The 15890-nt window shown below is 40.7% G+C and overlaps 1 non-coding gene across 1 annotated transcript; it reads right to left on the bottom strand.

Annotated features, from left to right (window-relative positions):
* Nucleotides 1-10379: 10379 nt before the first annotated feature.
* Nucleotides 10380-10514, bottom strand: LOC122688162. The gene has a single exon (XR_006339379.1). It is a non-coding gene; the product is annotated as a small nucleolar RNA SNORA51 (small nucleolar RNA).
* Between the last annotated feature and the right edge of the window lie 5376 nt (nt 10515-15890).

Raw genomic sequence — 15890 nt, 5'->3', positions numbered from 1 at the left:
GACTATTAGTTTCCTTTTTATTTTTATTAAACGAAAATACCAATATACCATATCAATGGATCTCTGTAACAATACACAGATTTCAAAATGCATGATTTTCTCTCCATGAATTTTCACCAAGGGTTTTCTCTTTTTCAAATGTGTATAAAGGCATAATCACATACATTTTAAAGTAGTAATTATCTATTGAGACTATATGGTATGTTAATAGTATGACCAATTCATCTATAAAATGTAAGAATAAAAAAAATCAGAAAAAAATCTCACAGTAAGAACATGTATAGGTCTTGGTGAAGATTTTTTGGATCTGACTCCAAAAGCAAAAATAAACAAATGGGGCTACATCAAAGGAAATCAACAGCAAAATGACAAGGCAATGTAGGGAATGGCAGAAAATATTTGCAAATCATACAGATGATAAGGGGTTATTATCCAAACTATATAAAGAACTCATAACAACTCAATAGCAAAAAAAAAAATCAGTCTGATTAAAAAAATGGAGAAAGGATCTGAATAAACATTTTTGCAAAGAGGACATTCAAATAGCCAACAGGTACATTAAAAAATGCTCAACATAACTAATAATCAGGGAAATAAAAATCACATTGCGTTACCACCCCACGCCTGTTGGAACAACTGTCATCAAAAAGACAAGAAATGACAAGTGTTGGTGAGGATATGGAGAGAAGGGAACCCTTGTGCACGGTTGGTGGGAATATAAATTGATGCAGCCACTATGAAAAAGAACACGGAGGTACCTCAAAATTTAAAGCTATAACTACCATATAATCTAGCAATTCCACTACTGGGTACTTATCTGAAGAAAGCAATAACACTAATCTGAAAGGATACACACTCCCCAATGTTCACTGCAGCATTATTTACAATAGCCAGGATAAGGAAACAGCCTAAATGTCCATGGATAGATGAATGGATAAACAAGATGTGAAATACATACAGACAATGGAATACAATTAAGCCACAAAAATAATGAAATCTTGCCTTTTGCAGCAACATGGATAGACCTTGAGGGCATTATGTATGCTGAGAAAAATAAATCAGACAGAGAGAGACAAACACTGTGTGATCTCACTTATACATAAATGGAATCTAAAAACAAAACATCAAATAAAACCGAGCTCATAGATACAGAGAACAGACTGGTGGTTGCCAGGAATAGAGGGAGGGCAAGTGAAATGAGTGAAAGGGGTCAAAAAGAACAGAATTCAGTTATAAAATAAATAAGTCCTGGGAATATAATGTACACTGTTAGCTACAGATAATAACACAGAAGTCCTCTCTTACCTGTGGGGGATGAGTTTCAAGACCACAGTGGATGCCTGAACCCTACATATGTTTTTTCCCCATACATACATACTTATGATAAAGTTTAATTTATAATTAGGCACAGAGATTAGCAACAATAACTAATAACAATATAGAATAATTATAACAATATACTGTAATAAAAGTTATGTGAATATTGTCTTTCTCTCAAAATATCTTATTGTATATATTTAATGTCTTTCCAAGAGAAATACCAGCAATCTCAGATAGGCCGATGATACCACACTAATGGTAGAAAGTGAAGAAGAACTAAAGAGCCTATTGATGAGGGTGAAAGAGGAGAGTGAAAAGATAAGGGTGAAAGCAGGCTTGAAATTCAGTCTTATAAAAACTAAGATCATGGCATTTGGTCCCATCACTTCATGGCAAATAGAAGGGGAAAAAGTGGAAGCAGTGACAGATCTTTTCTTAGGCTCCAAAATCACTGCAGACAGTGACTGCAGCCATGAAATTAAAAGACGCTTGATCCTTGGAAGAAAAGCTATGACAAACCTAGACAGCATATTAAAAAGCAAAGACATCACTTAGCCAACAAAGGTTCACATAGTCAAAGCTATGGTTTTACCAGTAGGCATGTATAGATGTGAGAGTTGGACCATAAAGAAGACTGAGCACCAAAGAACTGATGCTTTCGAACTGTGATGCTGGATAAGACACTTATGAGTCCCTTGGACAACAAAAGAGATCAAACCAGTCAATCCTAAAGAAAATCAGCCCTGAATATTCACTGGAAGGACTGATGCTGAAGCTGTAACCCTTGGACTTTGGCCACCTGATGTGAAGAGCTGATTCATTGGAAAACACCTTAATGCTGGGAAAGACTGAAGGAAAGGAGAAGGGGGTGGCACAGGATGAGATGGTTAGGTGGCATCACCAACTCAATGGGCAGGAATTTGAGCAAAATCCAGGAGATAATGGAGGACAGAGGAGCCTGGTGTGCTGTAGCCCATGGGGTCACAAAGAGTCAGACATGCCTGAGCAAATGAACTACAATGACAACAACTATCTTTACTAAGAATTTATGAGGTTCTGTAGCTGTATCTTTTGCAGTTTGAGGTGCAACAGCAAAGCTGGACTTCCACCATTTTACTTTGAGGAAGCACTTTTTGCCTTCTTTTTGGCATATGCAAATTGCCAGCCTCATCTCTCATGCACTTTGTAGCTATTAGTAGGTAAATTATGGGCACTTGAACATAAGCACTGTGATACCTCGACAGTAAATCTGATGACCAGAGGACTGCCAAGTGACTAATTGGATGGCATGAGATTTTATCAGGGCTGTGAGCAATTTAAAACTTTAGAATCATTTCTTTCTAGAAATTTCTGTTTATTATTTTTGGACTGCTGTTGACTGTGGGAGAGAAACAGTGGAAAAGAAAACCATGGCTCATAAAAGGGACATCTGTGTAGTGTTTATATTTGAAAGTTGTTAACAGAGTAGAACGTGTATGCAGGTCAGGAAGCAACAGTTAGAACTGGACATGGAACAACAGACTGGTTCCAAATAGGAAAAGGAGTACATCAAGCCTGTATATTGTCACCCTGCTTATTTAACTTATATGCAGAGTACATCATGAGAAACGCTGGGCTGGAAGAAGCACAAGCTGGAATCAAGATGCTGGGAGAAATATCAATAACTGCAGATATGCAGACGACACCACCCTTATGGCAGAAAGTAAAGAGGAACTAAAAAGCCTCTTGATGAAAGTGAAAGAGGAGAGTGAAAAAAGTTGGCTTAAAACTCGGCATTCAGAAAACTAAGATCATGGCATCTGGTCCCATCATTTAGTGGGAAATAGATGGGGAAACAGTGGAAGCAGTGTCAGACTTTATTTCTTTGGGCTCCAAAATCACTGCAGATGGTGATTGCAGCCATGAAATTAAAGGACGCTTACTCCTTGGAAGGAAAGTTATGACCAACCTAGATAGCATATTAAAAAGCAGATACATTACTTTGCCAACAAAGGTCCGTCTAGTCAAGGCTATGGTTTTTCCAGTGGCCATGTATGGACGTGAGAGTTGGACTGTGAAGAAAGCTGAGCACCGAAAAATTGATGCTTTTGTACTGTGGTGTTGGAGAAGACTCTTGAGAGTCCCTTGGACCGCAAGGAGATCCAACCAGTCCATCCTAAAGGAGATAAGTCCTGGGTGTTCATTGGAAGGACTGACGTTGAAGCTGAAACTCCAATACTTTGGCCACCTCATGCAAAGAGTTGACTCATTAGAAAAGACCCTGATGCTGGGAAGGATTGGGGGCAGGAGGAGAAGGGAACGACAGAGGATGAGATGGCTGGATGGCATCACCGACTCGATGGGCATGAGTTTGAGTAAACTCCGGGAGTTGGTGATGGGCAGAGAGGCCTGGCGTGCTGCGATTCATGGGGTCACAAAGAGTCGGACAGAACTGAGCGACTGAACTGAACTGAACTGAGCTGAAGAGAGTAGGTCTTAAAAGTTGTCATCATAATAAAAACTTTGTAACAAAGTATGGTAATGGCTGTTAAGTTTTTGTGATGATCACTTCACAATACATACAAATGTTGAAACATTATGTTGTACACCTGTGACTAATATAATATTATCTATCAATTATATCTCAGTTAAAATGTCTGCTTAAAACTGAGAGATTCCATGGCTTCCAGGGATTACTGGTCAGTGAAATGCAGCTGCCTCTCCTTGAGGAACTAACTCAATAGCAATGTTATTTAATAATACCCAGCTCCACTCTCTATATGGTTCTTAGTTTATTATTAAACGTGTTTACTTCCTTTCCTCCCACTGCCAAAGTTTTGGACAATATGCTGAGCTAAGATTCCAGGAAAATTCAAGATGGCTAATAGCTGTTGATACACCTTTGCATGCTAAGTCGCTTCAGTCACGTCCAACTCTTTGCAACTCTATGGACTATAGCCTGCCACACTCCTCTGTCCATGGGATTCTCCCGGCAAGAATACTAGAGTGGGTTGCCATGCCCTCCTCAAAGGGATCTTCCTGACCTATGGATTGAACCCATGTCTCTTATGTTTCCTGCATAGGCAGTCAGGTCTTTACCATTAATGCCATCTAGGAAGCCCAGATAGACCTTTATCATTTCACTAAAAGTTTAAATGTAATGATTAATTCTAGGATTCTGTTTAGAAATCATGGCATGTAAAAATTTTTTAAAAAATGTATTTTGGGGGGGGGTTGTTTTCATATTTCTCTTGGGTCCCAAAAAGAGATTTGTGACTTCATAGAAAATAACAAATATTCGCATAGAAACTTGGATTAGGCAGTAATTACATTCAAATGTCATATTTAGTCTGAGCTCCTAGTTATTAAGCCAACAGATAGGTAGTTAGATAAAAAGAAAAGGTTACAGTGCCTTCATAGTCTGAAAAAAACCACACATTTCAGTTATTTAGAGGAGAGAGAGTGTCTGGCATTAAACTGTGTGCAAAACAGTCTAATACAAATCTTCCCATCGGAGTTCCTGATTAATAACAGACAAATCCCTTAAAAGAAAACTTGCTAGAACATGCAAAAATGTACTTCATGTAGACATTTTTTATAGTGGCCCTAAACAAAAATAAGGATATAAGGCCAGATTTTTAACTCAGTGAAAGTATTTTATTCTATCTGGTGTGATACCACCAAAGGGATGAAGATTGTGGGAGCTGGTGGGGAGGGTTTTGCTGGAGAAGCAACAAATTAATCTTATTCATTCCCCACAGTGAAGGAAAAACAGAGCAGAATGCTGAGATCAAGAGATACACAGAAGATGACAAAAGCCATAGAAGAGAGAAGCCAGAGTTAGAGCCAAGAAATTATCACTGGGCATCAGTGATTCAGAGATCAGGGGGAGCTGATGAGAGAAAGAGGTGGAAAAAAGAAACAGACCCCAAATGTTAGTGGATGGACAAATCACCCAATCGGAGCAATTTCATGTAGAGCTAGGCTAGTGTTTGTGATGCCCCAGAGGTCTTCCCTGGCACCTGATAAGTTGATGTCAAGTGAAGGAAATACATCCTAGACCATGTATGCTCTTTGTCAGCAAACTTGATGCTAAACAAACTTTTAAAAGGCTATGCTGCTGCTAAGTCACTTCAGTCGTGTCCGATCCTTGCGACCCCATAGACAGCAGCCCACCAGGCTCCCCCGCCCCTGGGATTCTCCAGGCAAGAACACTGGAGTGGGTTGCCATTTCCTTCTCCAATTCATGAAAGTGAAAAGTGGAAGTGAAGTCGCTCAGTGGTGTCCGACTCTCAGCGACCCCATGGACTGCAGCCCACCAGGCTCCTCCACCCATGGGGTTTTCCAGGCAAGAGTACTGGAGTGGGGTGCCATTGCCTTCTCCGTTAAAAGGCTATAAGAATGGATAATTAGGGACTTCCTTAGTGGTCCAGTGGTTAAGAATTCACCTACCAATTCAGGGGACACGGGTTTGATCCCTGGTCCAGGAACTAAGATCCCACATGCGTCAGAACAACTAAGCCCATGGGCCACAACTACTGAGTCTGCATGATACAACCACTGAAGCCCTCGCACCCTAGAGCCTGTGCTCCACAGAGAGAGAAGCTACTGTGATAAGAAGCCTGCACACTGCAACTAGAGAGTAGTCCTTGCTCGTTGCAGCTAGAGAAAGCCTGCACACAGTAATGAAGAGTTTAAGTGCGCAACGAAGACCAAGTGCAAGCCAAAAATAACCAAATGAGCTGCACAAAGCGAGTGGATGATTACTGTTTGCCTTATACTAATCCTGGTCAGTTCAGTTCAGTTCAGTTGCTCAGTCGTGTCCAACTCTTAGTGACCCCATGGACTGCAGCACGCCAGCCTCCCTGTCCATCATCAACTCCCGGAGTTTAATCAAACTCATGTCCATCGAGTCAGTGGTGCCATCCATCTTAACCTCTGTCATCCCCTTCTCCTCCTGCATTCAATCTTTCCCAGCATCAGGGTCTTTTCAAATGAGTCAGTTCTTTGCATGAGGTGGCCAAACTATTGGAGTTTCAGCTTTAGCGTCAGTCCTTCCAATGAACATTCAGGACTGATCTCCTTTAGGATGGACTGGTTGGATCTCCTTGCAGTCTAAGGGACTCTTGAGAGTTTTCTCCAACACCACAGTTCAAAAGCATCAATTCTTCAGCACTAGGCTTTCTTTATAGTCAAACCCTCACATCCATGCACGACTACTGGAAAAACCATAGCTTTGACTAGACAGACTTTTGCTGGCAAAGTAATGTCTCTGCTTTTTAATATGCTGTCATGGTTGGTCACAACTTTTCTTCCAAGGAGCAAGTGTCTTTTCATTTCAAGGCAGCAAGCACCATCTGCAGTGATTTTGAAGCCCAAAATAATAAAGTCTGTCTGTTTCCATTGTTTCCTGATCTATTTGCCATGAAGTGATGGGACAGGATGCCATGATCTTAGTTTTCTGAATGTTGAGTTTTAAGCCAACATTTTCACTCTCTTCTTTCACTTTCATCAAGAGGCTCTTTAGTTCTTCTTCACTTTCTGTTATAAGGGTGGTGTCATCTGCATATCTGAGGTTATTGATATTTCTCCTGGAAATCTTGATTCCAGCTTGTGCTTCTTCCAGCCCAGCGTTTTCATGATGTACTGTGCATATAAGTTAAATAAGCAGGGTGACAATATACAGGCTTGATGTACTCCTTTTCCTATTTGGAACCAGTCTGTTGTTCCATGTCCAGTTCTAACTGTTGCTTCCTGACCTGCATACAGGTTTCTCAGGAGACAGGTCAGGTGATCAGTATTCCCATCTCTTGAAGAATTTTCCAGAGTTTGTTGTGATCCACACAGTAAAAGTCTTTGGCATAGTCAATACAGCAGAAGTAGATGTTTTTCTGGAACTCTCTTGCTTTTTTGATGATCCAACAGATGTTGGCAATTTGATCTCTGGTTCCTCTGCCTTTTCTAAATCCAGCTTGAACATCTGGAAGTTCACGGTTCACGTACTGTTGAAGCCTGGCTTGGAGAATTTTGAGCATTACTTTGCTAGCATGTGAGATGAGTGCAACTGTGCAGCAGTTTGAGCATTCTTTGTCATTGCCTTTCTTAGGGATTGGAATGAAAACTGACCTTTTCCAGTTCTGTGGCCACTGCTGATTTTCCATATTTGCTGGCACATTGAGTGCCGCATTTTAACAGCATCATCTTTTAGGATTTGAAATAGCTCAACTGGAATTCCATCACCTCCACCAGCTTTGTTCGTAGTGATGCTTCCTAAGGCCCACTTGACTTCGCATTCCAGGATGTCTGGCTCTAGGCTGGTGATCACACTATGGTGATTATCTGGGTCATGAAGATCTTTTTTGTGGAGTTCTGTGTATTCTTGCCACCTCTTCTTAATATCTTCTGCTTCTGTTAGTCCATACCATTTCTGTCCTTTATTGTGCGCACCTTTGCATGAAATGTTCCCTTGGTATCTCTAATTATCTTGAAGAGATCTCTAGTCTTTCCCATTCTATTGTTTTCCTCTATTTCTTTGCATTGATCACTGAGGAAGGCTTTCTTATCTCTGCTTGCTATTCTTTGGAACTCTGCATTCAGATGGGGGTATCTTTCTTTTTCTCCTTTGCTTTTCACTTCTCTTCTTTTCACAGCTATTTGTAAGGCCTCCTCAGACAACCATTTTGCCTTTTTGCATTTCTTTTTCTTGAGAATGGTCTCAATCCCTGCCTCCTGTACAATGGCACAAACCCCCATCCATAGTTCTTCAGGCACTCTGCCTTGGTACAGACCAATCATTCTGAGTTTTCTTTTTATATGCATCAAAGAAGAGCTAATCTAGATTAAGCTCTGACAAGAATGGAGTTCAGATTGTCAGCCCACTGATAAGGCACATCCTTTGGTTTTATACATGAGTTATCTAGATGGCAACACAAGCATTCTGATGCCTTTTGATCTTCCCTATAAGAAAGATCATATACCTTCTCTCAGAGATAGAAGTGCCTCCTTGCGGGTAAAGATTGTCAATAAAGCAACCTAAAATACTAGTAACTTACATTTATTAAGTGCTTATTCTATGCTGGGCATTCCGTTCAGCATTCATTTCCTTTAATCATTATGGCATTATTATGGTAATAAGTAATAAAGAACCTGCCTGACAATGCAGGAGCCTCAAGAGATTCCAGTTTGATCCCTGGGTGGGGAAGTTCCCCTAGAGGAGGAAATCACAACTCATTCCAGTATTCTTTCCTGGAAAATCCCATGGACAGAGGAGCCTGGCAGGCTGCCATCCATGGTGTTGCAAAGAGTTGGACATGACTGAGTGTGAGTATCATGATGATAATGATGATGCAATAATGTAACAATTACTATTATCCTTTTACCAATGGGGAAATTGAGGCTTAGAAAGAGCAAGGTAGCAAGGAGCAACTTTAAATCTTTTGGAGAGTTTACATGAACATTTGCCTGTATGTGTGAATATCTGCTTATATGACATAACTCTAGGTACACTTCTAGGATTTATATATGTCTATGCATGTACTTAGTTTCATCACATTGAACTGAAATAGAATCACAGAATTTATCCAAAAATATAAATTTACCTACTCATCAATTGGGTTTCCCTGGTGGCTCAGATGATAAGGAATCTGCCTGCAATGTGGGAAACCTGGGTTCGATCCCTGGGTTGGGAAGATTCCCTGGAGGAGGGCATGGCAACCCACTCCCATATTCTTGCCTGGAGAATCCCCATGGATGGAGAAGCCTGGCAGTCTATAGTCCATGGGGTCACAAAGAGTCAGACGCAACTGAGCGACTAAGCACATCATAGCTCATCGATTAACTCCAGAATTTGTCATTGCAGTAAATCCAGGAAAGCTAATGAAACTCAATTCCACAAAATATGTAGATCAGGGGTTGACAAACTTTTTCTGTAAAAGAATAAATATTTTAGGCTTTGCAGGACAGACTATCTTTGCTGCAACTACTCAATTCTGCCATTGCGTGTGCATAAAAGTAGCCAGAGACAATACGTAAACAAATGAGCAGGGTTGTATTCCAATAAATCTTTATTGACAAAAACAGGAAGTGGAGCAGGATTTAGCCCTTGAGTTTAGTTTACTAATCCCTGATATAGAAGCAGTATACATTATAATCAGATGTATGCAGTATATTACTAATTCCTTTATACTTTTTATAAGTTTACTTCTCATACAAGTATGATATTCAGCTGGTCTTTGTGATAGTATTCTGATATTCACTCACTATGATCAGTATTATAATTTAAAAAATAATAGTTGAGAATTAGTTAGACATTATATATTCATTGTGTATAGATTTTATGGTATATATTTACATGGCTTTCTTCTGCTATAAAAAAAGTTGTAATTCATACTTCCAATAAGTTAAGGAGGATGAGTTGGACATTGAGAGGAAAGATGCTGAGATCATATTTATATTTGTAGGTAGTGTTCGTTCAGTGGTAAAGAATCCGCCTGCCAATGCAGGAGACCCAGGTTCAATCCCTTGGTTCAAAAGATGCTCTGAAGAAGGAAATGGCAACCTACTCCTTGCCTGGGAAATCCCATGGACCTAGAAGCCTGGCGGGCTACAGACCACGGGGTTGCAAAACAGTTGGACACGACTTAGTGTGGAAACAACAACAACAGAAGTGATTCTTTGTCTTTATCTATTTGTAGATGCCTTACACAAAGAGTTTAGATTTAAAAATTATTTCTGGCTCTTGTTAGTAATACAAAATAGATTTCTTTTCCCAAGAGAAAAAGGAAGATTTTTCATCATTCACGATGTGCTTCTAAATTCTATTTAGCTTGGGTAATTAAGGGTTTGGATTTTTTCTACTAAGCTTCTGGCTTTCAGCACTGCCATTTTTCTTTTCTTGGCATTTAAAAAAAAAAATAAAGATCCAGGAGATGCTTAAACGGGTGAAATCCTCTATATTTTTCTTGGCATTAAAAAAATACATTTATTCTTTGCTAATTTTTTTTTTTTAAATTTCACTTTATTTTAAAATTATTTTTGGTTTTAATTTATTTTTATCTATTAATATTATTTGTATTTATTTTCCATGTTCCCCTATTCACAATACAGAGTAGGCAAAAGGCCTGTCTGAACTGAGGTGTACAAGGGGTGGGTTTACTCTGCCTCCTCTTTCTATATGGTCAGTGTAAGAACAGCTTGTGGTAAGCAACAAGATGGCTGATGCTAATATTTTAGATTATTTTACATTAATGATTCCTACTACTGCTAACACACACATATAGACACATATACACAAACTCTTACAACACTAGAACCTCAAACAACGCAAATACTGGAAAAGATGGCAAAAAAACACATGGCCAGTTTCAGACATCCCAGATCTTTTCTGCTAGTTCTCACATATCCATTTCACGACCTTGGGAAGGTTTAGAGGCCTTGACAGGGATGTTAGGAGCCCAGAAGTCTGGACTGGAGTTCCACCTCTCAGCTGATCTGGGCATGAGTTACATAAACCCTGTGTCTTTTTTTTTTTTTTTAACCCTGTGTCTTTACCACTGACTTGAGATCAATGCTGAGCAAAAAGCAAAATAGTATCTGATAGAGTGTGAGTGGGGTATGTATTTCTTCTCTTCCTTTTAGAAGCTGGTGTCTTCCTCCTTTTGAAAGTCACCTATTTATTTTTTTTTTTAAAACCAACACTATTCTTTGAAAATGAGAATGCTATTGAAGAGAAAACTACCCAAGTAAAGAAACCAAGGCAGAAAAGGATCAGAGGGTGTATACTGAAAGATTTGCTTAAGAACAGATTTTTTTCAAGGAGAGTGAGAACCCTCATTTCCTCTCACTTGAATCCTTTAGTTGTAGCCCAAGATAGAACTAAAGGTTAAAAGAAGGTAATTACTGATTATTTCAAGGGTAATCATAATGAGCTGAGATAACAGAATGATCACATTTCAAAGCTTGATACTGCTTTTTTTTAAAAGCAAAGAAAATGATTTCATTAACTGGTATTCAAAACTTTTCAGGTTGGGCATGGTGTTTAGAGAGACATAAATGACAAAATCCACTTGAATGCAGAGTCTTGCATGTATCTGCTGAAGCATCCAGGAAATGGAAGGGATATGCATGAGGTTGGAAAATATCATTTTATCAAAAAAAATTGGACATCACATGCCCTCAGGGGTAGTTCTGAGAACACCAACTGAGCTGCTTCTCAGGTTTGTGGCAGAAATTGAAGTCAAAGACAGGAATTTTTCATCTGCAGAGTTCCTAATTCACAAGGAAAGCAAGAACTTTCTTTGTAAATTGATTTTGGAGTTTCTCATCTGAGGTGTGAAAGAGACCAGGGTATTGTTTTCCTATTAAACAATTTTTTTGGTTTGACTATTATTTCCTTTTTCTTTGGAGGGAATCAAATCCCTTAACCTTATTAGACTTTCACTTTTACATTTTGGGATGCTAGGGAGTGACTTTCTTAGTAAAGAACATTTTGTTGTTGTTTAGTCACTTAGTCGTGTCTGACTCTTTGCGACTCCATGGACTGTTGCCTGCCAGGCTCCTCTGTCCATGGGATTATCCAGACAAGAATACTGACGTGGGTTGCCATTCCCTTCTCCAGGGGATCTTCCCGACCCAGAGATCAAATATGCATCTCCTGCATTGCAGGCGATTCTTTACTGTCTGAGCCACCTGGGGAGCTGGAGTTAAGAGATGTCTCCCTATCCCTCTTTGCCATACAATTATTTTCCTCCATGATTTTTCATCTAGTGTATCTATTTTTCGAATGTCAAGCTAGCATGTCAGGACACCCTGTGACAAGCTGAGCTGACGATATGACGGTATGGGGACCAACTCACCCTCATCAGGGCTCACTTGTTTTCTCTCTTGGGGACTGAAGTCAGCTTCATGCTGACCACTCTGATGGCTCCTCCAGAATACAGCTTTGCCAGAGTTCCCATTGCCAGGTAGATGCAAACAGCACCTGCAACTTTCCTGAGGTGGGTATCTGCCTATTGATCATGTGCTGAAAAGTCAGAACATTTCTGGGAGTGGATGTGTGTGAGTGTGCGTGTGAGAGAGACAGAGAAAGAGCATGCTTTCTTGTTGCAATGAAACAGAATTTATGAATAGGAGCAGACAGTTTTTGCTCCTGTTTGGCATCACACATAAAAAAGAAGCCTATGTCTCTGATTTCTTGGGAACTCAGTTCCAAAGAGTTGTGTGTGTGTGTGTGTGTGTGTGTGTGTGTGTGTGCACGCACATACACGCCAGGGAGAAGGGACTCGGGCACATGGGGAGAGCACATGAGAATTCGTGTGGGCAAATTCATCAGCATAGTCCTTCTTCCCTTCAGAATATGGGGTGTCCATTGGAGGAAAACCACTTCTGCAAAGAAGTCTTCATTTGAATTTTCACAGTGATATCAAAGTCTGAAGGGTTAGACTGCTCTGTAAAATGAATGATGCCTCTCTGGGCCATGGCCAAGGTGCCAAGCAGGTAGGGGGGAAAAAATGATGACAGCTCTTAGTTACAGTTGCCTGGGCTTTCTCCTGGCCTTTGGGACTCTGACTGGGATCCCTCAATACCATCAAATTCATATTCTTATGCACCCTCATTTTCTTCTTGGATTAAAGCCCCCGCTCCCTTTTTTTTCCCTTGCTGGATCAAACCACATTGTAAATCTGAGGTTTTATCCTTAACATTCTGTATTTTCAGTTTAATTAGGTTCACATCCTAGGAAATGCTTTCCTGCCAACCTCTACAGTGAGACACTCTTGTCAAGCAGGAGTTGATTCTCACTGCTCTCTGGACCAGCCCATAATTAATTTAAGAACAAAAGGAGAATTGTTAAGAGTTATTGTTTGATCATGTGGTGGGGAGGGCAAAATATGTGCTCACTTTCTATGGCTACTGTGTCACATGCAGTCCAGATTTTAGATGGGACTAGATGAAGACACCTCCAATCATGCAAAATTCACCCTCCCACCCCCTCCCTCAGCAACTTGTTACCAGCAAAATCTTGGTTTGAGCAGCAGCGAATTCCAAGGAGACAGAGGTTTCATGGGTACATTTTTACAGTTTTCATTACCAGCAGGAAAGAATTTCCCTGCCCCAAAGCAGAAAATTATTTCCAGGCTTGATTCTCTGTAACGAAAGCAAAGTATGTGTGTGAGTCCATGGGGAGTCTCTGTGTGTGTCTGTGTGTGTTGGGGGGAGGGGTTTGCTGATTGCAATGAGGAGGGTCAATATGTGTTTACATTTGGATGGCAGGATTGGTACTTGAAAACACATGGCCAGTGACATTTAATGAAAGCCAATGGAATGAAGATAGTGAAGGGAATTAGCTTCCATGCTTCAACTACTGTTCCTATCATTAGTTGAACTTCAACTAAATAGGCAACCAGCCCCCCAGAGGACTTCGCTTTGCATTTTTCCCATAAAATGAAGTGAAAAAGATGCTGCTCATCCAAGAAGACCACAGAGGGCTATTGAGGGCGTAGGAAGAACAGGGATTACAGGGAATGTGACAATACACAAAGCCACAGTTGTTCCAGGCAAACTCCTCAACTAACAAATGTTAAGTCACGTAGAAACACTATTAACATTTCCAGTAAAGACAGCTCAAAGCCTTCAAGCACAAAGATGACAACACTTTCGGGTAGGGGCCACCTTGTGAGGGTGGGCAGTATCTGAGGATAGTGACTCAGGAGCACTTGGGAGGGTCTTTGACTGACAGCTGCAAAGAAAGAAAAGAAAAGAAAAATAGATCCAGGGATCCAGGAAGCCTACAGCATTTCTCAGTGTTCTAACCCATTCATAAGAGTTCAGTCAAAGGTCGTGATCTTAACATCTCCACCTAAATGCCCTCTGAGACATTGGCTCAAATATTTGGGTCGGTAATAAGTTCATTTGTAGCTGGAAAAAATGCCCCAAACCAAATCACCACAAACACCTTTCTACTAGTTAACACAAGTGGATGCGATAATGTCTGGGTGATTGTAAGGAACTCACCCTTTTACCGAGGAATAAAGTCAAGGATGTTTCATTGAGAAAAATAAATGTTGCAAGTAATTAAATCATGCACCCACATTGCAAACCCATTATTTATACCATAAGAAAGTCCTGTCATCTCTGCCCTCCATTATACTCCAGCCCTAGATTCAGTTGGACTGGTTCACTCAGAATTTTCTTAACCAATTGAGCACTTCTGTTGGTACAACTCTGTTCTTGTTACACCTTCCTCTTATTTTCTAGATCTTTGAATCCTAAACACCCAACTTCTAATTTGTTTCCTTGTTGATAAGGTCCATATTCACAGTGGTATCCTTTATCAGTTTTGGCCTTTAATATTCATTTGACATATATTACTAGCTAACTTGTTTTCTTTTTAAAGTTTTTGTCTTGAGGGACTTCCTTGGTAGCCCAGTGGCTAGGACTACACACTTCCAAAGCAGGGGGCTTGGGTTTGATCTCTGATCAGGAAACTAGATCCTGCTTGTTACAACTAAGATCCAGCACAGTCAAATAAATATATATATATTTTAAAGTTTTGTCTTAAAACGAATTCAGATTTGTAGAAGTGTTGAAAAAATGGTACAGAGTCCTATATACCCTAGATCCAGTTTCCTCTTATGCAAACATATAATCACAGCAAGTTTGAAAGAAAGTGAAAGTGAAGTCGCTCAGTCATGTCCAACTCTTTGGGATCCCATAGACTGTAGCCTATCAGGCTCCTCCATCCATGGGATTCTCCAGGCAAGAGTACTGGAGTGGGTTGCCTTTTCCTTCTCTAGGGGATCTTCCCAACCCAGGGATCAAACCCGAGTCTCCCACATCGCGGACAGACACTTTACCGTCTGAGCCACCAGGGAAGCCCAATCATAGCAAGTTCCCCAAACTAGGGAATTGGTATTAGTACCGTACTACTATTAGCTAGACACGACAGTGGTCCCGTGATCAAGCTGGCTGGTTTTCTGTGATTACGGTTGTAGTGTGTCTGCCCTCTGATGCCCTCTCGCAACACCTACCGTCTTACGTGGGTTTCTCTTGCCTTGGACGTGGGGTATCTCCTCACGGCTGCTCCAGCAAAGCGCAGCCGCTGCTCCTTACCTTGGACGAGGGGTATCTTCTCACAGCCGCCGCTCCTGACCTTGAACGTGGAGTAGCTCCTCTTGGCCCTCCTATGCCCGCGCAGCAGCTCTCTAAGAGCTTCCCAGGTGGCTCAGTGGTAAAGAATCCACCTGCAAGGCAGGAGACGTGGGTTTGATCCCTGGGTCAGGAAGAGGGCATCCCACTCAATTATGCTTGCCTGGGAAACCCCATGGACAGAGGTCCATGGGGTCACAAGAGAGTTGGATGTGACTTAGCAACTAAACAACGAAAACAACAACTATTAGCTAAACTTCAGAGCTTCTTTGGATTTCTCCAGTTTTTCAGATATGAGGGGGGAAAAAAATGTCCTTTTTCTGTTCCAGGATCCAATCCAGGATTCCACATTGCATTTAGTCATTACATCACCTTAGTTTCCACCAATCTGTTTCCTTTTTCTTATTTTGGTGTGTAACAGTGATACCTTTGAAGGGTTTTGTAGACTG

Source organism: Cervus elaphus, chromosome 32, assembly GCF_910594005.1.
Source record: "Cervus elaphus chromosome 32, mCerEla1.1, whole genome shotgun sequence".
Classification (NCBI taxonomy): domain Eukaryota; kingdom Metazoa; phylum Chordata; class Mammalia; order Artiodactyla; family Cervidae; genus Cervus; species Cervus elaphus.
This window is presented reverse-complemented; position numbering and strand designations above follow the sequence as displayed.